Here is a 25,553-nt window from a genome sequence, read left to right as displayed (position 1 = left end):
TCCTCCACACCTTCTTCCTTTCTTTCTTGTCGTCTCCGGTAGCCACTATAGTGAGAATCAAAACTGAGCGTGGTTTCTGGCTAGTCATGTAGGACCCAGTGATATTTGTGGCACCATATGTAAAAAACCATAAAATTGTTAACACCATCCAGATAGTTGACAGTTCACCAATCACTATGGTAGTGGATCAGGACAAGAAGCAAACAAGCCATATTAAGGATTCGCTCACTACAAATAGAGGTAGACTGAACTGATAGCTTACAGTATCAGAACGGGCGAAAACTAATGATTCCTACTGCTACCTATCAGGGCAAACTAGGAAGTGTAACATTGTCGAAGGTGAGAAAGCTGATACGCCCATTATCAACTTGACAGAATTTAAGAGGAATGCCCTCAAACTTGTTCTCCACGGTTTCCAGTTCATCCCTTGAGGGTGGCTTGTCTCTGCACATTAATTAAACCATAAAATTGCTGAAGCTAAGCCCTATGTGATGCCAAGTTTATTCATAAAATGTAGCCTTGTGCGAATCTCCTTAGGTACTTATATAACTTCTATGATAGTTTTGTTCCGCATTTTGTGGCTTGATGTATCTCATTACCTACTGTATGATCAGAATCAACAATTCCTTTGGGAAAATGTTTGTCAATAAAATGAGAACGTATGACAGGGTGTGACTAATGAACACATGATAAGCAAACACGTGAAATAATGATAGTAGTACATTTTGATTGCAGGACAGGGCTCAACTAACTGTAAATCTGCTAAGAAACACCATCAGCTTCGTTACCAACCTTAAATTACTTCTTCATACAGTTTGAACATCATAACCACTCATATAATGGAGCAAAAATAAATCCATGTGCACAGAAAAATAATTAACACAAAACAAACATCCATGTGCACAGAAAGACAACCTATAACACCACATAGATAAATCCACGAAGCCTAAATATACAAATGTTTCAGAATATATTTGTGAAAGGGGGTGACAGCAGACATTTCAAACAAGAGATAACTAAAATCAAATCAAACACCCAACAAACAATTTATGCACTTGTGTCAAATGATAATTAATTTAGTGATTCAACTACTACATCCTAAACGAAGTTAAACCATGTGGCCCTAGTGTACACTGGTACTAAACAGTTCAAATGACATGAACTACTGTAAAAATGCACAAGTTATAAGAGTAAATGCACAGGTTTGTAAGTGATGAGAGAAGTAAGATTACCTTAGCAGACATAGGAGGAAAGTAGGAACTCCTGGGCATGACTTTTTAAATTTGCTGTTTGGTAGATGAACTTCAAAGGATGGATATATGCATTTCTTTGAGAAATTTGGTGATGTCTTTGCAGGCATCATTGGCTCTATCAGAGCAACGTTCAGTGTCAGACATACTCTTGGGAGAATCGGTGACTTCACAAGCGCCGCTATGCTTCATTGTCCAGGGAACACCATACCGTCCAACGATGTAACCAAGCACCTTCAAGTGCTTGTAAGCTTGATAGGCATTCCAGGAGCACCCGTAATTTCCCCCAGCAATCTTTTTATAGATTTCCTCCAGTCGTATCGTTTCATCCTCATCGTCGAGAAGAACCAGTGCCCCTCTTTCTGCCAAGAAGCTGCATAGTTCGATCAGCCAGCAAGCCTCAAATTGCAAGCCAAAGTATTTGAAAACATAAACCATGCCACACAATTCATGCGTAATCACCAAGCTATGAGTTCTCAAGTGTTTTAGTGCGCCATCATGTAACTAGTACATAGTGGAGGTTATAGGAAGGAATATTGTCGAGAAGAACCAGTGCCCCTCTTTCTGCCAAGAAGCTGCATAGTTTGATCAGCCAGACAAGCCTCAAATTGCAAGGCAAAGTATTAGAAAACATAAGCCATGCCACACAATTCATGCATAATCACCAAGCTATGAATTCTCAAGTGTTTTAGTGCCCATCATGTAACTAGAGCCTTTATTCTCAAACAAGTTGGGGTAGGCTAGAGTTCAAACCCATAAGATCTCGTAACCAACTCATGGTTCTGGCACATGGATAGCAAGCTTCCACGCGGCTCTTTCCATGGCAGTTCTTTGGTGATACTCCAGTCCTTCAGATCTCTCTTTACGGACTCCTCCCATGTCAAGTTTGGTCTACCCCGTCCTCTCTTGACATCAGCACGCTTTAGCCGTCCACTATGCATTGGAGCTTCTGGAGGCCCGCGCTGGCCTGCGCTGAATATGCCCAAACCATCTTAGACAATGTTGGGCTTCTCTGCAATCGGTGCTACCCCAACTCTATCTCGTATATCTTCATTCCGGACTCGGTCCTTCCTCGTGTGGCCACACATCCATCTCAAGACTTCATAAGACAGAGTTTAGGGGTTAGGGGGTACATAGATACATGATTTGCATAGTTTGAATATGTCTAGAGACCTTGTTTCTCAACTTTAATGCTTACTATATGACATAAGAAGACTATGTGCTTTGGTTTTTCATTTTCCTCGTTTTATTTTAATTTTATGCCCATTTGAATCTTGGTCAAATCCTAGGTTTAACCACTATTTAAACAAGTTTAGAACATGAAAATGGAAGGGTAAGCCTGGATCCTTCTTAGTCACTCTAAAATGAAGCTTTTGGGAGGTTTTTGAAATTTCCATGTTTGAAACCCAAAACCACTTCTCTTCATGCTTGACTTCATAAGACACTGTAGAGGGTTAGGGGTAGATACATGATTTGTCTGGTTTGAATATGTCTTTACCTTCTTTATCAACTTTAATGCTTACTATATGACATAAGAAGACTATGTGCTTTGGTTTTTCAGTTTTCTGTTTTTTTTTATTTTTCGCCCATTTGAATCTTGGTCAAATCCTAGGTTTGACCAAGATTTAGACAAGTTTAACACGTGAAAACGAATAAGGAAGCCTGGATCCTCTTAGTCACTCCAAAATGTACCAATTGATAGATGTGTTAACTTTGCTTCACGGAAAAAATAATGTCATGTAAATGAGTTAATTTGGATTTCCTACCCTTGAATCCATAGGAAACTTTGTTCTAATGCACTGTAATAATCAACCGAGGTTTTACACCAACAGGTCTGTCACTTACGTGTGGTGCCCACGCTTGAGGTCCCACACTTCAGTGAGCACAAGTCACGTGCAATAGGTACGCAAACTCCTAGCCATCTTCTTCGTCAAGAGAAGACGCACCAGGATGCGTATTTTGGAAGTGTCTGGGTCCTTCAGGATCCTTCGGTTGTCCCTCTCACAAAAAAAAACAAATCTCTCTCATTCTCGGCCTCGCTCGACTCGCTCGCTCGCTCGCACGTCCTGCGCACTGACAAACCCTGCACAACAGTCAACATCATCACCCGAAAAAGGGGAGACACCATAATGCTCTCCCTTCTTCTCTCCTTCCGAGTGATCCCTCTTCCTCCGAGTTTCACTCGACGGGCAAACACACATGTGCTGCATAGTAATAATAAAAGGTACGTAGAAAAATCAACCTATGAATCTATAATTAAATAGGTTAAACTTGGGTTTTGCCCAGTACTACAGATCAAGGTTCAAAAAAATCCAACTATGGGGTTCGAACAACCCAATTTCTAATCCAAGAATTTTTTCGACCTCATCCAATGGCCTCAAACTATAGGGTTAGCATCTAGTGCAGTATGTGTGAACATGTATGCACTATGTGTGCTATAACTTGTATGTCTTTCAAATTTGAACCAAATTTGAATAAGTTTGAAATATTTGAAATGGGGCTTTTGGCTTAAGCGTTTGAAACCCAAAACGACTTCTCTTCATGCTAGACTTCATAAGACAGAGTTTAGGGCTGGGTTAGGGGGTAGATACATGATTTGTCTAGTTTGAATATGTCTAGACCTTGTTTATCAACTTCAATATATGCATACTATATGACATAAGAAGACTATGTGCTTTTATTTTTCATTTTTCTGATTTTTTTATTTTGTGCCCATTTGTATCTTGGTCAAATCCTAGGTTTGACAATGATTTAAACAAGTTCAAAATATGAAAAGGAAAAGGTAAGCATGGATCCTTCTTAGTCACTCTAAAATGAGCCTTTTGGGAGGTTTTTGAAATTTCCATGTTTGAAACCCAAAACCACGTCTCTTCATGCTTGACTTCATAAGATATATAGAGTTTAGGGGTTAGGGGTATAGATACATGATTTGTCTGGTTTGAATATGTCTAGACCTTGTTCAACAACTTAAATGCTTACTATATGCCATAAGAAGACTGTGTACTTTGGTTTTTGATTTTTTTGATTTTTTTTAATTTTCTGCCCATTTGAATCTTGGTCAAATCCTAGGTTTGACCAACATTTAAACAAGTTTAAAACATGAAAATAAAATGGTAAGCATGGATCCTTCTTAGTCTCCCGAAAATGAAGCTTTTTGGTTTTTTTTTGAAATTTCCATGTTTGAAACCCAAAACCACTTCTCTTCATGCTTGACTTCATAAGACATAGTTTAGGGTTAGGGGTAGATATATACATGATTTTTCTGGTTTGAATATGTCTAGACCTTGTTTATCAACTTGAATGCTTACTATATATGACATAAGAATGCTATGTGCTTTGGTTTTTCATTCTTTTGATTTTTTCTGAATTTTTATGCCCATTTGAATCTTGGTCAAATCCTAGGTTTGACCAAGATTTAAACAAGTTTAAAACATGAAAATGAGAAGGGAAGCATGTATCCTTCTTAGTCACTCTAATTAAAATGAAGATTTTGGGAGGTTTTTGAAATTTCCATGTTTGAAACCAAAAACCACGTCTCTTCATGCTTGACTTCATAAGATATATAGAGTTTAATTAGGGGTTAGGGGTATAGATACATGATTTGTTTGGTTTGAATATGTCTAGACCTTGTTTAACAACTTCAATGCTTACTATATGCCATAAGAAGACTATGTACTTTGGTTTTTCATTTTTTTTGATTTTTTTAAATTTTCTGCCAATTTGAATCTTGGTCAAATCCTAGGTTTGACCAAGATTTAAACAAGTTTAAGACGTGAAAATAAAATGGTAAGCATGGATCCTTCTTAGTCTCCCTAAAATGAAGCTTTTGGTTTTTTTTTTGAAATTTCCATGTTTGAAACCCAAAACCACTTCTCTTCATGCTTGACTTCATAAGACAGAGTTTAGGGTTAGGGGTAGATATATATATACATGATTTTTCTGGTTTGAATATGTCTAGAGATTGTTTATCAACTTGAATGCTTACTATATGACATAAGAATGCTATGTGCTTTGAAATTTCCATGTTTGAAACCCGAAACCACATCTCTTCGTGCTTGACTTCATTAGACAGAGTTTAGGGGTTAGGGGGTACATAGATACATGATTTGCATAGTTTGAATATGTCTAGAGACCTTGTTTCTCAACTTTAATGCTTACTATATGACATAAGAAGACTATGTGCTTTGGTTTTTCATTTTTCTGTTTTATTTTAATTTTATGCCCATTTGAATCTTGGTCAAATCCTAGGTTTAACCACTATTTAAACAAGTTTAGAACATGAAAATGGAAGGGTAAGCCTGGATCCTTCTTAGTCACTCTAAAATGAAGCTTTTGGGAGGTTTTTGAAATTTCCATGTTTGAAACCCAAAACCACTTCTCTTCATGCTTGACTTCATAAGACACTGTAGAGGGTTAGGGGTAGATACATGATTTGTCTGGTTTGAATATGTCTTTACCTTCTTTATCAACTTTAATGCTTACTATATGACATAAGAAGACTGTGTGCTTTGGTTTTTCAGTTTTCTGTTTTTTTTTAATTTTCCGCCCATTTGAATCTTGGTCAAATCCTAGGTTTGACCAAGATTTAGACAAGTTTAACACGTGAAAACGAATAAGGAAGCCTGGATCCTCTTAGTCACTCCAAAATGTACCAATTTATAGATGTGTTAACTTTGCTTCACTGGAAAAAATAATGTCATGTAAATGAGTTAATTTGGATTTCCTACCCTTGAATCCATAGGAAACTTTGTTCTAATGCACTCGTAATAATCAACCGAGGTTTTACACCAACAGGTCTGTCACTTACGTGTGGTGCCCACGCTTGAGGTCCCACACTTCAGTGAGCACAAGTCACGTGCAATAGGTACGCAAACTCCCAGCCATCTTCTTCGTCAAGAGAAGACGCACCAGGATGCGTATTTTGGAAGTGTCTGGGTCCTTCAGGATCCTTCGGTTGTCCCTCTCACAAAAAAACAAATCTCTCTCATTCTCGGCCTCGCTCGACTCGTTCGCTCGCTCGCTCGCACGTCCTGCGCACTGACAAACCCTGCACAACAGTCAACATCATCACCTGAAAAAGGGGAGACACCATAATGCTCTCCCTTCTTCTCTCCTTCCGAGTGATCCCTCTTCCTCCGAGTTTCACTCGACGGGCAAACACACATGTGCTGCATAGTAATAATAAAAGGTACGTAGAAAAATCAACCTATGAATCTATAATTAAATAGGTTAAACTTGGGTTTTGCCCAGTACTACAGATCAAGGTTCAAAAAAATCCAACTATGGGGTTCGAACAACCCAATTTCTAATCCAAGAATTTTTTCGACCTCATCCAATGACCTCAAACTATAGGGTTAGCATCTAGTGCAGTATGTGTGAACATGTATGCACTATGTGTGCTATAACTTGTATGTCTTTCAAATTTGAACCAAATTTGAATAAGTTTGAAATATTTGAAATGGGGCTTTTGGCTTAAGCGTTTGAAACCCAAAACGACTTCTCTTCATGCTAGACTTCATAAGACAGAGTTTAGGGCTGGGTTAGGGGGTAGATACATGATTTGTCTAGTTTGAATATGTCTAGACCTTGTTTATCAACTTCAATATATGCATACTATATGACATAAGAAGACTATGTGCTTTTATTTTTCATTTTTCTGATTTTTTTATTTTGTGCCCATTTGTATCTTGGTCAAATCCTAGGTTTGACAATGATTTAAACAAGTTCAAAATATGAAAAGGAAAAGGTAAGCATGGATCCTTCTTAGTCACTCTAAAATGAGCCTTTTGGGAGGTTTTTGAAATTTCCATGTTTGAAACCCAAAACCACGTCTCTTCATGCTTGACTTCATAAGATATATAGAGTTTAGGGGTTAGGGGTATAGATACATGATTTGTCTGGTTTGAATATGTCTAGACCTTGTTCAACAACTTAAATGCTTACTATATGCCATAAGAAGACCGTGTACTTTGGTTTTTCATTTTTTGATTTTTTTTAATTTTCTGCCCATTTGAATCTTGGTCAAATCCTAGGTTTGACCAACATTTAAACAAGTTTAAAACATGAAAATAAAATGGTAAGCATGGATCCTTCTTAGTCTCCCGAAAATGAAGCTTTTTGGTTTTTTTTTGAAATTTCCATGTTTGAAACCCAAAACCACTTCTCTTCATGCTTGACTTCATAAGACATAGTTTAGGGTTAGGGGTAGATATATACATGATTTTTCTGGTTTGAATATGTCTAGACCTTGTTTATCAACTTGAATGCTTACTATATATGACATAAGAATGCTATGTGCTTTGGTTTTTCATTCTTTTGATTTTTTCTGAATTTTTATGCCCATTTGAATCTTGGTCGAATCCTAGGTTTGACCAAGATTTAAACAAGTTTAAAACATGAAAATGAGAAGGGAAGCATGTATCCTTCTTAGTCACTCTAATTAAAATGAAGATTTTGGGAGGTTTTTGAAATTTCCATGTTTGAAACCAAAAACCACGTCTCTTCATGCTTGACTTCATAAGATATATAGAGTTTAATTAGGGGTTAGGGGTATAGATAAATGATTTGTTTGGTTTGAATATGTCTAGACCTTGTTTAACAACTTGAATGCTTACTATATGCCATAAGAAGACTATGTACTTTCGTTTTTCATTTTTTGATTTTTTTTAATTTTCTGCCAATTTGAATCTTGGTCAAATACTAGGTTTGACCAAGATTTAAACAAGTTTAAGACATGAAAATAAAATGGTAAGCATGGATCCTTCTCAGTCTCCCTAAAATGAAGCTTTTGGGTTTTTTTGAAATTTCCATGTTTGAAACCCAAAACCACTTCTCTTCATGCTTGACTTCATAAGACAGAGTTTAGGGTTAGGGGTAGATATATACATGATTTTTCTGGTTTGAATATGTCTAGACCTTGTTTATCAACTTGAATGCTTACTATATGACGTAAGAATACTATGTGCTTTGGTTTTTAATTCTTCTGATTTTTTTCTGAATTTTTATGCCCATTTGAATCTTGGTCAAATCCTAGGTTTGACCAAGATTTAAACAAGTTTAAAACATGAAAATGAGAAGGGAAGCATGTATCCTTCTTAGTCACTCTAAAATGAATCTTTTGGGAGGTTTTTCAAGTTTCCATGTTTGAAACCCAAAACCACCTCTCTTCGTGCTTGACTTCATAAGACAGAGTTTAGGGGTTAGGGGGTACGTAGATACATGATTTGCATAGTTTGAATATGTCTAGACCTTGTTTCTCAACTTTAATGCTTACTATATGACATAAGAAGACTATGTGCTTTGGTTTTTCATTTTTCTGTTTTATTTTCATTTTATGCCCATTTGAATCTTGGTCAAATCCTAGGTTTAACCACGATTTAAACAAGTTTAAAACATGAAAATGGAAGGGTAAGCCTGGATCCTTCTTAGTCATGCTCTAAAATGAAGCTTTTGGTTTGTTCTTGAAATTTCCATGTTTGAAACCAAAAACGACTTCTCTTCATGCTAGACTTCATAAGATCGACCGAGTTTAGGGTTAGGGGCCGGGTAGATACATTATTTGTCGGTTTGAATATGTCCAAACCTTGTTTATCAACTTGAATGCTTACTATATGACATAAGAAGACTATATGCTTTTGTTTTTCCTTTTTCTGAGTTTTTTTTTGTGAATTTTATGCCTATTTGAATATCTTGGTCAGATCCTAGGATTGAAAAAGATTTAAACAAGTTTAGAATATGAAAATAAAAAGGTAAGCATGGATCCTTCTTAGTCACTCTAAAATGAAGCTTTTGGGAGGTTTTGAAATTTCCATGTTTGAAACCCAAAACGACTACTTCTTCATGCTAGAATTCATAAGATCGACAAGCAGGGGTAGATACATGATTTGTCTGGTTTGGATATATCTAGACCTTGTTTATCAACTTGAATGCTTACGATATGACATAAGAAGACTATGTGTTTTTGTTTTTCATTTTGCTGATTTTTTTTAATTTTGTGTCCATTTGTATCTTGGTCAAATCCTAGGTTTGACAATGATTTAAACAAGTTTAAAATATGAAAATGCAAAGGTAAGCATGGATCCTTCTTAGTCACTCTTAAATGAGGCTTTTGGGAGGTTCTTGAAATTTCCATGTTTGAAACCCAAAACCACTTCTCTTCATGCTTGACTTCATAAGACAGAGTTTAGGGTTAGGGGTAGATATATATATATATACATGATTATCTTGTTTGAATATGTCTACACCTTGTTCATCAACTTGAATGCTTACTATATGACGTAAGAATGCTATGTGCTTTGGTTTTTCATTCTTTTGATTTTTTCTGAATTTTTATGCCCATTTGAATCTTGGTCAAATCCTAGGTCTGACCAAGATTTAAACAAGTTTAAAACATGAAAATGAAAAGGGAAGCCTGTATCCTTCTTAGTCACTCTAAAATGAAGCTTTAAATCATACAGCCGATCTTCTGTACAAAGATAGGTAGATTGTTTCGTTTTTACATTTTTTGAACTTTTATTTAAACTAACAGTTTTTCAGGATCGTGGGTTAATGTGGCCAGGTTTCGAGTAGTGGAAACGGGAAAGCAGGTGCAAATTAGGGAGATAACTGAACCACAACCACCCGCGCCTTAAGCATCGTGTAATATCGGGGAAAAATGCGCCGTAAGTAGAGAGACGGAGGGAGTAGTGCACAATTCCAATATAATTTTACCTGCCATATTTTCTTAATTTTTGTGCAGTCTACAATATATACTAAGATTTTGACATTGAGATTTTGCACGTAGCAGGATATTTTTCATTGGTTCCGAAACTTAAAACTATGATTACGATTTGACAAGGGCTCCCATCAGTATGGGGTGAGCTAGCCCTCCCATCAATATATCAGAGGAATTTGACAAGGGCTACAGGACGACTAGATACATCACCAAAAAAGGTGATGCATGTCTCCTTCACCAAAACAGCTGAAACAAGTACATGAACGCAAGTACAGTACTACATTAACACAAGTACGAGTAATATAATAAAGTAAGAGTACTACTCCCTCTAATCTAATGTAAACCAAAATAAAACTTAAACTTCATCCTAAATTTAAACTAGTGCCTCGTCCCCGTTCTTCGCTCATTTTCTGATCCAAGACGGCGCAGAGTGCCAGAGTGCACGGCACGGAACTCTTCATCGGTGGCATGCCATGGGCATGTCACCCGATGCATGATTTTTTTCGCAATGTTTAAATTTGAATTTAGGCCGCATGTCACCGTGTGACATGCAAAAGGTGCATGTCACCTGGTGGTGGTAGGCAACTACCCACATTTACGGCGGCGTAGGCGACTGGACGCCGCCTGGCCAGCCGCTGCCTTCGTGGCCGCCTCGCTTTCCACGCGGGAGACCATTAAACGCCGACGACCAACCTTCCCGCATCACGGCCGATGCGAACCATCGCGTCCTCTCGCTGACAAGGCGGCCCCTGGGTACTTTTCAATTTTTGCGAAACTTAAAACTATGATTGATTTAAAAAAATAAAGTGCTACATGTAGCTCGGAGTTGCATCTGAGATTTATTTAAAGACATCAATTGTTTGAGAACGAGGTTAAGTTCTCATCAGTCCACAAATCGCACCCTAAATTTATATCACCATTTCGGATGGACGGACACGATTGCTCCAAGAGAGACGCCTGTAGGCCCGCCATATGCAGACAGTTAAAGTCAAAGAAACCCGTTCGGCTAGCGACTATGACTATAAGGGCAAAACGCTAAACTCTCTCGTTCCATTCACTTTCTTCCTCTCTCCACCTCAAACAAACATTTGTTCGTCGCTCTCTCCTCCAGCAATGTCTTCAAAATTCAGGTCGTCGGCGGTCAAGTACGCGGAGAAAAAACGCCGGCTCGAAATTTCGAGAGACGCTTCCAGAAACCAAGTGGGCTCGCCGTCGCCGCCGCCGAAACGCGTCCGTGCTGTGCTCACCGGGTTAGTTTCCTTCGCTGTGTACTTTCGTTTCTTTCGTCGCTCTCTCCTCCAGCAATGTGTTCAAACTTCAGGTCGTCGGCGGTCAAGTACGCGGATAAAAAACGCCGGCTCGAAATTTCGAGAGACGGTTCCAGAAACCAAGTGGGCTTGCCGCCGCCGCCGAAACGCGTCCGTGCTGTACTCACCGGGTTAGTTTCCTTCGCCATGTACTTTCGTTTCTTCTTGCCCGGGCTCAAGCTCTTTAAGAGTCTCTATGGTTATACATCTTAAAGGGTTGGAAGTTCCAACGACGCCCGTACTGCACCAACTTCCACGACCAAGGAATCATCGTCGTCCGATGATTTCAACCCGGCCCTTCCCCGGCGAAATGAGGTAGCACCAAGCATTGTGTAGTTATCTTCTTCTTCTTCTTCCTTTGCGCTTACTTGCTACCGATGATTTCGCCCTGAAGGAAGCGGCGCCGGCTATCGACACCACAGTCGCCATCTTGATGGAAAAAATCAAGGAGCTCAGCTTAGAGTGTGATCGCCTACGAGACGATTTGGCTGCCAAGAAGAAGAATTCGAAAAATCTTGTGGAGCTCATTTGCAGCCTTCGCAATGAGCGCGACATGTTGAAGAACGAGCTGATTAAGCGAAAGAGAGGAACATTGCATCAGCGGAGAAAGCCAGCAAGCATACTCAAGACCGTGTGCCTCGAAAAGACAATTCTGATATAGAGTGCAAATTACTTCTTCAGGATAAAGAAGAGCTCCAAAAGTTGAACCTTGAATATGCTGACATCGCCACCCTTGCCCTTCTCGAGAGGCAGAAGGCACAAGATAAGTTGATGCATCTGATGTTGGAGAGCTGCAGTGAAAGAGAAGAGACATTGAAAGAAATGAGCAGTTTGGTGGGATACATGAGTGGCGTCGGGCAAACTTCGCAGAATCCGCCCCGGCTGAGCTCAAATTCCAGCGGAACCAGCATTGAGCAATGCATGTCATGCGCACCTACAACTTCTACTCATTGATTAGAGGTCGCACGACATGGCATTTTCCCTCGAAATAGTAGTACTGTAGTAATAGTTGTACTACTTAGTATGTACCTTTTTGTAAAATAATTTCTTACATGTATTAGAAACTACCCCTCTCCTTTCTGGATGCACCCAGGACATTGTCATCGGCCCTCTTCTGGACAAACCCCCTCGGGAAGGATAGTATATTTTGCACATTTCGCTACTAGTACTTCTAATTCCACCGCTTATTTTTCTAATCCGTTAAATCGTTAATTAGATGACCAACTGATGGAAGCTGCGATAGATTAGACCAACAAGTGGTGAATTGTGCAAAAGATAAGTCCGTGTTTTATGCAAAAGAGTGATATGGAGATCTGGTGGAATCTTGAATTTCCTCTTCAGTGGTAGGCATGCTTCACTTATTATAGCTGGAGTACATTGCGTCCCTGGTGCATTTCGTCAGTACCGATCAGCTATTTTTGCTTATCCCGGAAGAGAAGGTAGTAGCCTTTTCAGTGCTACGGAGTTGTCTGTTCACTGCTTGCTTTGTCTGCTCAAACGTCTCTCTTCTTGTCAATCTCGCAGGTGAGACTCCCCTCCCCCCTCCTCCGCGCATCTGTCAAATATTCTACCTCCTATTTAAAAGGACATTGCCACCGCTCGTGGGCCCCGCGCTCCAAAGTGGGAATTGATGCTTCTCCATCGGAGTGTAGGACGAATGACAGAACAAGATTCGGGAGATAACTAATGTAGCAATACTGATATTCTATGGTCCAACATGCGAAGATGCCATTTATGGGATTGAACTTCGGTGACTTTGCCAGGCTGACTTTGCCATGACTTTGGATGACTGACATGTGGAACACACTTGTAAGTGACTCAAAGTCACTGAATTTGGGGAATCCTGAATGCTTCGTATAATTCTGACGGTTTCGGAATTATGTACAACTTTTGTAATATTGGTTAAACTAGTTTTGACCAGGGTTTGTGTAGGGTGGTTGAATTTTTTTGGTTGGTCTAAATGATGTAATCTTATTCCCTTTGGAAGTTCAGCATTAAACTCTACTAGTACAACCGTGGTGGTCTTGTGATGTCGTACTCTTTTGATGCATTATACTTTTTTTTTGAACTGGTATAGTACTATCTAAGAAAAGTACTCCCTCCGATTCACAATTATTTTACACCAAGAAATATGGATCAGAGCGAGGGAGTAAATTAAACATGGCATCTCGTGCATGAAGCTTGACATATCGACCGATGTTGGCTAGAATAGCAATACAATGCTGCTCTTTAGGCAAATGCATGCCATGTACGATACTAGTAGTATACATCGAGTAAAGAAGTCTATAGACATTAAAAAAAGACTACATTAGGGATGAGAGTCAATTGGGGCATCTACAATACAGAAAATCTTGCTCGTAGCTGATTTTGGCTAAGAGGGTTTTACTCAGATTACACGTGCCACTTTCCTTGTCTGCAAAACAAGTTCTAATAAAGGAAGAGGAAAGAAGAGGACATTGTGGGCGAGATTGAACACCTTTTTATGTGTTAAGCTGAGGCCTCGTTTAGCTGAGGATTTCGACTTAGGCGTAACAGCTCAACACACCCACAAATAAATCTCCTTGCGCGCACCACCGTCAGCAAAATAACAAAATTAGCACGCAAGATTAAGAACAAAGTGAATTTAAGTAACTTGGTTAGCTTTTCAAGCAATATATTCAGAGAAAGAGCACGCATGTTCGGCTCGAAATAATCGTAAGAGAAGAACAATAAATCTAAGGCACCCCACTTCATCGACAGAAGGGGCGCGACAACACATGGATTCATACCTTGAGTCGACGCTGGCTCGTAGAAGGGCGGCCGCGCCTCGAGGATGTCGGTGACGTCTCCACCTCGGTCTCACATGTGACTGCTTCTCGGCGGGCGGTGCGCAGCGCCATGTAGAAGATCTATCAAGAGAGGAGAGCCCGATGATGCTACCGACGCCTCAACCTTGATAGCACCGACATGTTGCTCCGCACCGAGATGCGCCACATGCAAGATTTAGCGGATGCGACAATTTTAGAGATATGTCATGATCGTTGTAACAAATTTCAACGTGATCATGATTTGATCCTGCACTCGGCCCTTGAACATAAGTACTAGTACAATCTCACAATTTTTTTATCATTATACTTTGCAAGATTTAGCGGAAGCGCCAAATTCAGAGATAGATCATGATCATGCTAACACAATTTTCAATGTAATGATGATTTGATGTTGCACTCGACCTTGAACATAAGTACTAGTACGGTCTCACAATTTTGTATCATTATACTTTGCAAGTTTTAGCGGATGCGCCCATTTTCGAAGGTAGATCATGACCATGGTAACAAATTTTCAACGTGATGATGATTTGATGTTGCACTCGACCTTGAACAGAAGTACTACTACCGTCTCACAATTTCTTTATCATTATACTTTGCAAGATTTAGCGGATGCGCCAAATTTAGAGATAGATCATGATCATGGTAACAAATTTTCAACATGATGATGATTTGATGTTGCACTCGGGCTTGAACAGAAGTACTAGTACGGTCTCTCAATTTTTATCATTATACTTTGCAAGATTTGGCGGATGAGCCAATTTTAGAGATAGATCATGATCATGGTAACAAATTTCAACGTGATGATGATTTGATGTTGCACTCGAACTTGAAATGAAGTACTAGTATGGTCTCACAATTTTTATTATCATTATACTTTGAAAGATATAGCGGATGCGCCAATTTCAGAGATAGATCATGATCATGGTAACAAATTTTCAACGTGATGATGATTTGATGTTACACTCCGCCTAGAAGAGAAGTACTAATACGGTCTCACAATTTTTTTTATCATTATACTTTGCAAGATCTAGCGGATACGCTAATTGCAGAGATAGATCATGATCATGGTAGTGACCGATATTCAAGGTGATGATGATTTGATTTTGCACTCGGCCTTGAACAGAGGTACTAGTAAGGTCTCACAATTTTTTACCATTATACTTGGACCTTAGCCAAATTCAAAATCTCATAGCGGCAAAACTTCCCGCCCACAAAATACAAAAAATTCACACGCTTTCAAATTCCCATTCTACCCCTGTGGAGATGATAGCAAAGTCGGTTGGTGGGGGGGTCTGCCCGTCATTTTTTTGGATCACCACCTCCCTAGCCCCGGAAACCCTCCCAAAAAAAATTCATTTCCCTCAGTCTCTCATCTGAGACCACCCACCGGAACTTCTCAAGTCCCTCTCTCTACCACCTCCACGACCACCGCACAGGAACATCCCCGCCGGACTTCCCTGGCCTACCCGAGGCCTCGCGATCCTCGTCATCCGGCTGCCTGCCGGAGCCGCTTCATCGACGCCATCATCAACCGGACCGGATCATCCCCGCCGAACCTCGAAACCATATGCTCATCCAGCAGTCTACCGCAGTCGCTTTAGCTGCGGTATCGTCCACCCCACCGGAGCCGCTTCGCCGGATCCGTCGTCCACCGCATCGGATCTTGCTCACCGACACCGATGTGCATGAACCGAATCTGCTTCACCGGCGCCGTGCATGATCTAAACTCTGTCGCTTTTCTATTGCTTGCCTGCAAGTTCTTGTTTAAGCTTGGGGGAACCTGTTTGTGCTAACGACGCACCGTTACGTCTTTGCAGATGAGATGAGTAACCATGAAGTTTAATGGCCGTCTCTCCAACCCCAAGTAGCACATGTAGTGTACTTCATCACCGGATCTATCAACCCCAGGAAGATGTGCTGTGATTCCCACAGAGTGCTTCTCCTAATGTAAGTCCCTTGTTTTAGCGCCATGTTCTGGGTTCAGATGCTTGTTTGTCTGAAGCTCTTTTACTTCATTCCTAGTTATGACCGTAACACCTTGCTATTTTCTAGTTCATTGCTAACTTTAAGCGATTGAACATTTTGGTTTGCATTCCCCGCTTCCGTAGATGTAGCCATCATAACTTCTATCTTGCTCAGTCGTTGTTCATGCCAATATTGTTCTCCCTGAACATGTTGGTTTGCATTCCCTGTACTACGGTGATGCCATTGTTATTTCTATCTACTTTGTCGTAAGCTAACAAATTAACTGCGTGCTATTAGTTCCTGCATGCTATCGCTCTGCCATCCCGCAAGCACAAATTTATTTGAACTCGTCACAGCTAGCCTACTTCCATCATAATTTTGTCCGCCATCCGATTCTTCAAAAGCTGCAATATTAACTTGTTTCTCTTAATTGGCATGGCGCTCACATATAGAATTGTGAACATATTGGTGCGCATTCCCTTTTCTACAAGTTCGATCCCACTATATTCCGTTTCTCGGTCCATCCTAAGCCGTAGCATTAACTATCCTCTATGTGTTGCTCATTACAACTTTATATCCCGAAACAAATTGATTTGTTTCCCTTATCTACAAGTTAATGAGTGATGCCATTATAACTCCTATCTGTTTTATTCCTAGCTATTATAGTAACATCCTCGCTATTAATTAGTTCATGGCCAATTTTAAGTAATTGCACATGTTGGTTCGCATTCCCTCGCTCTATAGCTTTTGGCATCGTAACTTCTATATTTGGTTTACATTCCCTGCTCCGTAGATCTAGCCATCATAACTTTATCTTGCTCAGCTTGTTGTTACAAAAATTATGGCCTGCTACTATGTTGTTTGTGCCAATTTTTTACTACATGAACATGTTGGCTTGCATTCCCTGTACTACAGTGTGATGCCATTGTTTTGTATCTAGTTCATTGTAAGCTAACAAAGTAAGGACTTAGTTTGGCATGCTATCACTCGCTATCTAGCCTCGTAGGACAAATAAACTTGTCATACTACTAGATAATAATTTTGTGTGCCATCTTGTTCTTCAAAAGCTGCATTATTGACTTGTTCCTCTGACTTGGCATGACGCTCACATATGGAATGCTGAACATATTGGTTTGCATTCCCTCTTATACAAGTTCACAGGTGATCCCACTATATTCTGTATCTGGTCTATCCTAAGCTCCAGCATTAACTATCCTCTATGTGTTGCTGATGCGCGTAGATGTACACGTCCGTTGGGAACCCCAAGAGGAAGGTATGATGCGCACAGCAGCAAGTTTTCCCTCAGAAAGAAACCAAGGTTATCGAACCAGGAGGAGCCAAGAAGCACGTGAAGGTTGTTGGTGGAGGAGTGTAGTGCGGCGCAACACCAGTGAAACCGGCGCCAACGTGGAACCTGCACAACACAATCAAAGTACTTTGCCCCAACGTAATGCATGAGGTTGTCAATCTCACCGGCTTGCCGAAAACAAAGGATTAAACGTATCGAGTGGAAGATGGTGTTTGTTTGCAAAGAACAAGAAAAACAGAGACTGCAAGAGAATGTATTTAGATGTAAAAGAATGGACCGGGGTCCACAGCTCACTAGAGGTGTCTCTCCAATAAGATAACTAACATGATGGGTGAACAAATTACAAAGCGGGCAATTGACAAATAAAGATTCAATACATATCAACGATGATTACTATGTGATTTAATCGTGGCATTACGACAAAGTACATAGACCGCTATCCAAAGATGCATCTATGCCTAAATAATCCACCTTCAGAGTTATCATCCGAACCCCTTCCGTATTAAGTTGTAAACAATAGATAATTGCATTAAGTATGGTGCGTAATGTAATCAACACAAATATCCTTAGACAAAGCATTGATGTTTTATCCCTAGTAGCAACAAGCACATCCACAACCTTAGAACTTTCCGTCACTCGTCCCGCATTCAATGGAGGCATGAACCCACTATCGAGCATAATTACTCCCTCTTGGAGTTACAAGTATCAACTTGGCCGAGCCTCTACTAGCAACGGAGAGCATGCAAGAACATAAACAACACATATATGATAGATTGATAATCAACTTAACATAATATTCTATATTCATCGGATCCCGCCAAACACAACATGTAGCATTACAAATAGATGATCTTGATCATGTTAGGCAGCTCACAAGATCTAAACAATGATAGCACAAGCGGAGAAGACAACCATCTAGCTACCGCTATGGACCCATAGTCCAAGGATGAACTACTCACGCATCAATCCGAGGCGGGCATGATGATGTAGAGCCCCTCCGGTGATGATTCCCCTCTCCGGCGAGGTGCCGGAGGCGATCTCCTGAATCCCCCGAGATGGGATTCGCGACGGCGGCGTCTCTGGAAGGTTTTCCGTATCGTGGCTCTCGGTACAGGGGGTTTCGCGACGAAGGCTATATGTAGGCGGAAGGGTAGGTCAAAGGGCCACACGAGGGCCCCACACAACAGGCCGACGCGGCCAGGGCCCAGGCCGCGCCGCCCTAGTGTGGCGTCGCCTCGTGGCCCCACTTCCTTTCCCCCTCGGTCTTCTGGAAGCTTCGTGTAAAAATAGGCCCCTGGGCGTTGATTTCGTCCAATTCCGAGAATATTTCCTTACTAGGATTTCTGAAACCAAAAACAGCAGTAAAACAAGAATCGGCACTTCGGCATCTTGTTAATAGGTTAGTGCCGGAAAATGTATAATAATGTTGTAAAGTATGTATAAAACATTCAAGTATTGTAATAAAAGTAGCATGGAACATAAGAAATTATAGATACGTTTGAGACGTATCAGCTTGCTCATTACAAGTTTATATCCCAAAACATCTTGATTTGCATCCCCTTCACTATAAGTTCAGGAGTATTATTTAGTTGACGGCCAATTTGAAGTAATTGCACTTGGCACATGTTGGTTCACATTCCGTCCTCTTTAGCTTTTGCCATTGTAACTTCTATTTTTGGTTTACATTCCCTGCTTTGTAGATGTAACCATCATAACTTCATCTTGCTCAGTCGTTGTTACAAAATTTATAGCCTCGCTACTATGTTGTTCATGCCAATTTTGTACTCCCGAACATGTTGGTTTGCATGGGACTCGACAGTAGTAAGTCTCGTTGTTTCATTCTAACGTGCTCGTTATATTGGTCGTTGGTATGCGGCATGCACTCTTTGTTTGCTTATTGTGCGCATTACAATGATGTTGTTATAACGACGAAATGATGATGTCTTTGTTTCAGATATAGGTGGTGCATGGACAACTTAAAAGATTGCTGAATCGCTTCATCATTGTATTGCTAGGTTTAATTACCATTCAATTCCTCTGGGTTCTGTAATATTTTTTCAAAGCCTTGCAGCTGATGTAATATTTAGTTAGTTTTTATAGTTCTTTCGCGCATTTTTGGTGCTTGTGGTAAGTGAGGCTATCCGACAGAAATCATGTGCTGCGTAAATATTCTCGTATCTAAATCACAAATTCCCATCCCTTAAACGGCCCAATTAAGCGAAATCACATATGTGCCGGCCCGCAAAATCCTAAAGTGCCTATTATGCCGGCATATATACAGCAACTAAACGAGTGGGCCAGCCCAGTTGATTTATGGTGGACCCCACCCTCTAATTGGGCCAGCCCACTTGCTTTAAGGTGGACCCCACCCACAACTGGGCCGACCCTGTAATAGAAAAGTGGGCCCCACAAGATTATTGGGCCGGCCCACTAACTTGTTGGGCCAGCCCAACTGCTTTTATGGTGGACCACTTGCTAACTGGGCCGGCCCGTTAACAGGATAGTGGGCCCCACATTTATTATTGGGCCGGCCCGCCAACCTGTTGGGCCAGCCCACTTGCTATATGGTGGACCCCACTTACTAACTAGGCCGGCCCATTAACAGGAATGTGGGACCCACCTTTGTTTTGGCCCGGCCCACTATCTTGTTGGGCCAGCCCACTTGCTATATGGTGGACCCCACGACTAAATTGGCCGGCCCTTTAACAGGAAAGCGGGACCCACCTGTGTTTTTGGCCTGGCCCACTATCTTGTTGGGCCAGCCCACTTGCTATATGGTGGACCCCACATACTAAATGGGCCGGCCCTTTAACAGGAAAGTGGGACCCACCTGTGTTTTGGCCCGGCCCACTATCTTGTTGGGCCAGCCCACTTGCTATATGGTGGACCCCACATACTTAATGGGCCGCCCTTTAACAGGAAAGTGGGTCCCACAAGCTAATTTGGCCGGCCCACTAACTTCTTGGGCCGGCCCAGTTGCTTTAAGGTGGACCCCACTTGTTAAATGGGCTGGCCCGATAACAGGAAAGTGGGCCCCACATGCCTTGTGGGCCGGCCCTTTGCCTCGTTGACCTAGCCAAACGAGTGCATTCGGCCCGCCCACATGCTTAGTCGGCCGGCCCGTTTAAATTTTGACCACTAACCTTAGAGGTTAGGCCCGGCCCACGTAACTAATGGACTCAGCCTAGCCTATATAGTTGACCGGTCAAACTAAGTCAGCTGGCCTGGCCCACAAACTTAATGGGCCGGCCCGCTTAAGACGTGGCAGGCCTCGTGTGGGCCTACCATCTACCACGGGTTTCAGCTGGTTAACGCCGTTAACTGCCAGTTAACGGCGTCTGCCACGTGTTAGTTTGCATGACGTCGCCAGCTCAACGGGCTCCCGAAAACACTTGCGCAACGGTCCGATTTTCCGTGGCGGAAGGGCGCCCAAACGCGACGGACCGAAAAAAACGTCGTAGGACTTTACCTGTCGCAGTTTCGACAACAGAACCCATATCGTCGGGTTAGGCCCATAGGCGACGAACAATACCCCTTAGTGGACGATTTTGGGACGTTGTCTATCAGAACTTTTCTTGTAGTGTAATTAGATATCATTCCACCGAGAGGGCTCAGAGTATATCTATCCGTCATCGGGATGGACAAATCCCACTCTTGATCCATATGCCTCAACTCATACTTTCCGAATACTTAATCCCATCTTTATAACCACCCATTTACGCAGTGGCGTTTGATGTAATCAAAGTACCCTTCCGGTATAAGTGATTTGCATGATCTCATGGTCAAAGGACTAGGTTACTATGTATCTGAAAGTTTATAGCAAGTTGAACTTGATGACTTGATCTTATGCTAGGCTTACTATGGGTGTATGTCCATTATATCATACACCCAATGACATAACCTTGTTATTAACAACATCCAATGTTCATGATCACGAAACTATGATCACCTATTAATCAACAAGCTAGTTATACAAGAGGCTTACTAGGGACTCCTTGTTGTTTACATAACACACATGTATCAATGTTTCGGTTAATACAATTATAGCATGAGATGTAAACATTTATCATGAACAATAAGATATAACAATAACTAATTTATTATAGCCTCTTGGGCATATCTCCAACATCTTGACGGGGCGGGTCTGCATCTCAGGCATGCAGTTGTCGACGGCACCGCGCCACAACCAATAGACGAGCCGGACACGTCGACGGGACCTCGTGGGGAGAAGCTGAAGGATCTCCACCAGGACATCCGTGGGGAAGTCATAGTTGGTGTTACCTGCGTCGCCCATTGCCGCCGACCGCCGTCGTTGGCTTTGCAACTCCTTGTTCTGTTTTGATCTGGATCACAAGATGCGTCATGTCTGCTTGTTTGAATTGGTTTGTTAACCGCTGACTGTCGTTGAGTTTTTCAAGGAAAGCTATGCACGATTATCTACATCTACCTTAATATAAAGAGATTTGCTAGAGAATTGAGTTCGTGCTCAGTCAATTCTACACCTTTTGATTGCATCGTAATTCATGCATATTAAGTGCAATTTGGGTTGAAATTGAGTTTTTCGCGTTTACAAAGAAGTTGCAATTGGGATTTTTTTAGTTGCAATTGAGATTTTTCAGCGGCAAGAGGTGTCACAACTAAGAAAAAATTTCGGACCCGTTAGATTTGCTTTGTGATTCGTCTTGGTCATCAGGTGTAACATAAGTTCCAACTAAGATTTGATAACATCATCTGATTAAGAATGAAGTTAGTTTTAAGTCGAGTGAGAAATAGTCACAACCTAATATAATATAAAAAGACTCACAGAGTCTAATCCAGCCGATCTACGTCATTCACACGTCTAGATCGAAATCCGACTTGTCCCAACTTTGTATTGTCTGTCAACCAAACCCTTTCTAATCCTACAATCTGAAAAGAGGATTCAGCCCCAAAAATCATATCACGGTAGATGAGCCCGTTGCATGAGGCGATCACGCGCATGTCACCATTACTAGCCCACACCTCTCTGACGCGCCATCCTGCAGGTAGGTCGTCGATGACGTACGCGGACGCCGTGGTCGTCTCCATGTTCCTGTTCTTGACGGCGATGAGCATCTTGACAGCGCGGGGCTGCATTTCAGGCGTGGGGTTGTCGACGGTGCCGCGCCACAACCGATAGACAAGCCGGACACGTCGACGGGACCTCATGGGGAGACGCTGAAGGATCTCCACCAGGACATCCGTGGGGAATTCATAGTTGGTGTTACCTGCGTCACCCATTGCCGCCGACCGCCGTCGTTGACTTTGCAACTCCTTGTTCTGTTTTGATCTGGATCGCAAGATGCGTCATGTCTACTAGTTTGGATTGGTTTGTTAACCGCTGACTGTCGTTGAGTTTTTCTCGGAAAGCTATGCACGATTATCTACATCTACATCTACGTTAATATAAAGAGATTTGCTAGAGAATTAAGATTTGCTAGAGAATTAAGTTTGTGCTAAGTAAACAATTGTACACCGTTTGATTGCATTGTAATTCGTGCATACTAACTGCAATTTGGGTTGAAATTGAGTTTTTCTCTTTTACAAAGAAGTTGCAATTGGGATTTTTCAGCAGCAATTGAGATTTTTCAGCTGAGAGAGGTGTCACAACTAAGAAAAAATCTCCAAACCGTTAGATTTGCTTTGTGATTCGTCTTGGTCATCAGGTGTAACATAAGTTCCAACTAAGATTTGATAACATCATCTGATTAAAAACGAAGTGAGTTTTAAGTCGATTGAGAAATAGTCACACCCTAATATAATATAAAAAGACTCACAGAGTCGGATCCAGCTGATCTACGTCCTTCACACGTCTAGATCGAAATCCTGACTTGTCCCAACTTTGTATTGTCTATCAACCAAATCCTTTCTAATCCTACAATCTGAAAAGAGGATTCAGCCCCAAAAATCATGCACCAGCACCAGCACTAGCACCACACTCCATACCGCGACCCCGAGGCATCCTTGGCAATCACACTTCCCCTATCTCCTGTGCGCCAAAACCATCATCCAATTCCCGTTATCGCGGTCAGCGGAGGGACAGCCAGCGTCTCGCCGGTGTCCGGGTTAGTCAGAGTGATGGCACCGCCGGGCTTCCTATTATCGCACACGCAGATGAGCCTGTTGCATGAGGCGATCACGCGCATGTCACCATTACCAGCCCACACCTCTCTGACGTGCCATCATGTAGGTAGGTCGTCGATGACGTACGCGGACGCCGTGTTCGTCTCCATGATCATGTTCTTGACGGCGACGAGCGTCTTGACAGCGCGGGGCTGCATCTCAGGCGTGTGGTTGTCGACGGCGCCGCGCCACAACCGACAAACGAGTTGGACACACCGACGGGACCTCCTGGGGAGATGCTGAAGGATCTCCACTAGGACATCCATGGGGAAGTCATAGTTGGCGTTACCTGCGTCGCCCATTGCTGCCGACCGTGGTCGTTGGCTTTGCAGCTCCTTATTCTATTTTGATCTGGATCGCAAGATGCGTCATGTCTGCTTGTTTGGATTGGTTTGTTAACTGCTGACTGCCGTTGAGTTTTTCACGGAAATCTATGCACGATTATCTACATCTACATCTACGTTAATATAAAGAGATTTGCTAGAGAATTAAGATTTGCTAGAGAATTAAGCTCGTGCTCAGTCAATTCTACACCGTTTGATTGCATCATAATTCGTGCATATTAACTACAATGTGGGTTGAAATTGAGTTTTTCTCTTTTACAAAGAAGTTGCAATTGGGATTTTTCAGTTGCAATTGATATTTTCAGCGGCAAGAGGTGTCACAACTAAGAAACATTCTCCGAACCGTTAGATTTGCTTTGTGATTCGTCTTGGTCATCAGGTGTAACATAAGTTCCAACTAAGATTTGATAACATCATCTGATTAAGAACGAAGTTAGTTTTAAGTCGACTGAGAAATAGTCACACCCTAATATAATATAAAAAGACTCACAGAGTCGGATCCATCCGATCTACGTCCTTCACACGTCTAGATCGAAATCCTGACTTGTCCCAACTTTGTATTGTTTGTCAACCAAACCCTTTCTAATCCTACAATCTGAAAAGAGGATTCAGCCCCAAAAATCATGCACCAGAACCAGCACTAGCACCACACACCGCACCGCGACCCCAAGGCTTCCTTGGCAATCACACTCCCCTATCTCCTGTGCGCCAAAACCATCATCCAATTCCCGTTGTCGCGGTCAGCGGAGGGACAACCAGCGTCTCGCCGGTGACCGGGTTGGTCAGAGTGATGCCGCCGCCGGGCTTCCTGTTGTCGCACACACAGATGAGCCCATTGCATGAGGCGATCACGCGCATGTCACCATTACGAGCCCACACGTCTCTGGCGCGCCATCCTGCCGGTAGGTCATCGATGACGTATGCGGACGCCTTGGTCGTCTCCATGATCCTGTTCTTGACGACGACGAGCGTCTTGTCGGTGCGGGGCTGCATCTCAGGCGTGCGGTTGTCGATGGCGCCGCGCCACAACCGACAGACGAGCCAGACACATCGACGGGACCTCGTGGGGAGACGTTGAAGGATCTCCGCCAGGACGTCCGTGGGGAAGTCATAATTGGTGTTACCTGCGTCGCCCATTGCCGTCGACCGCCGTCGTTGGCTTTGCAACTCCTTGTTCTGTTTTGATCTGGATCGCAAGTTGCGTCATGTCTGCTTGTTTGGATTGGTTTGGTAACCGCTGAGTGCCATTGAGTTTTTCGCGAAAAGCTATGCACAATTATCTACATCTACATCTACGTTAATATAAAGAGATTGGCTAGAGAATTAAGTTCGTGCTCAGTCAATTCTACACCATTTGATTACATCATAATTCGTGCATATTAACTGCAATTTGGGTTGAAATTGAGTTCTTCTCTTTTACAAAGAAGTTGCAATTGGAATTTTTCAGTTGCAATTGAGATTTTTCAGCGGCAAGAGGTGTCACAACTAAGAAAAATTCTCCGAACCGTTAGATTTGCTTTGTGAGTTGTCTTGGTCATCAGGTATAACATAAGTTCCAACTAAGATTTGATAATATCATCTGATTAATCAGATCGAAGGTAGTTTTAAGTTGACTGAGAAATAGTCACACCCTAATATATATAAAAAGACTCACAGAGTCTGATCCAGCCGATATACGTCCTTCACACGTCTAGACCGAAATCCTAACTTGTCCCAA

General features: G+C 41.9%; 1 pseudogene; it reads right to left on the bottom strand.

Annotated features, from left to right (window-relative positions):
- Positions 1-290: 290 nt before the first annotated feature.
- LOC124680469 lies at positions 291-22,610 on the bottom strand (annotated as a pseudogene).
- Between the last annotated feature and the right edge of the window lie 2,943 nt (positions 22,611-25,553).

Source organism: Lolium rigidum, unplaced genomic scaffold, assembly GCF_022539505.1.
Source record: "Lolium rigidum isolate FL_2022 unplaced genomic scaffold, APGP_CSIRO_Lrig_0.1 contig_17489_1, whole genome shotgun sequence".
Lineage (NCBI taxonomy): Eukaryota > Viridiplantae > Streptophyta > Magnoliopsida > Poales > Poaceae > Lolium > Lolium rigidum.
The sequence above is the reverse complement of the archived record's forward strand: the minus strand, read 5'-3'. Positions and strand labels throughout refer to the sequence as shown.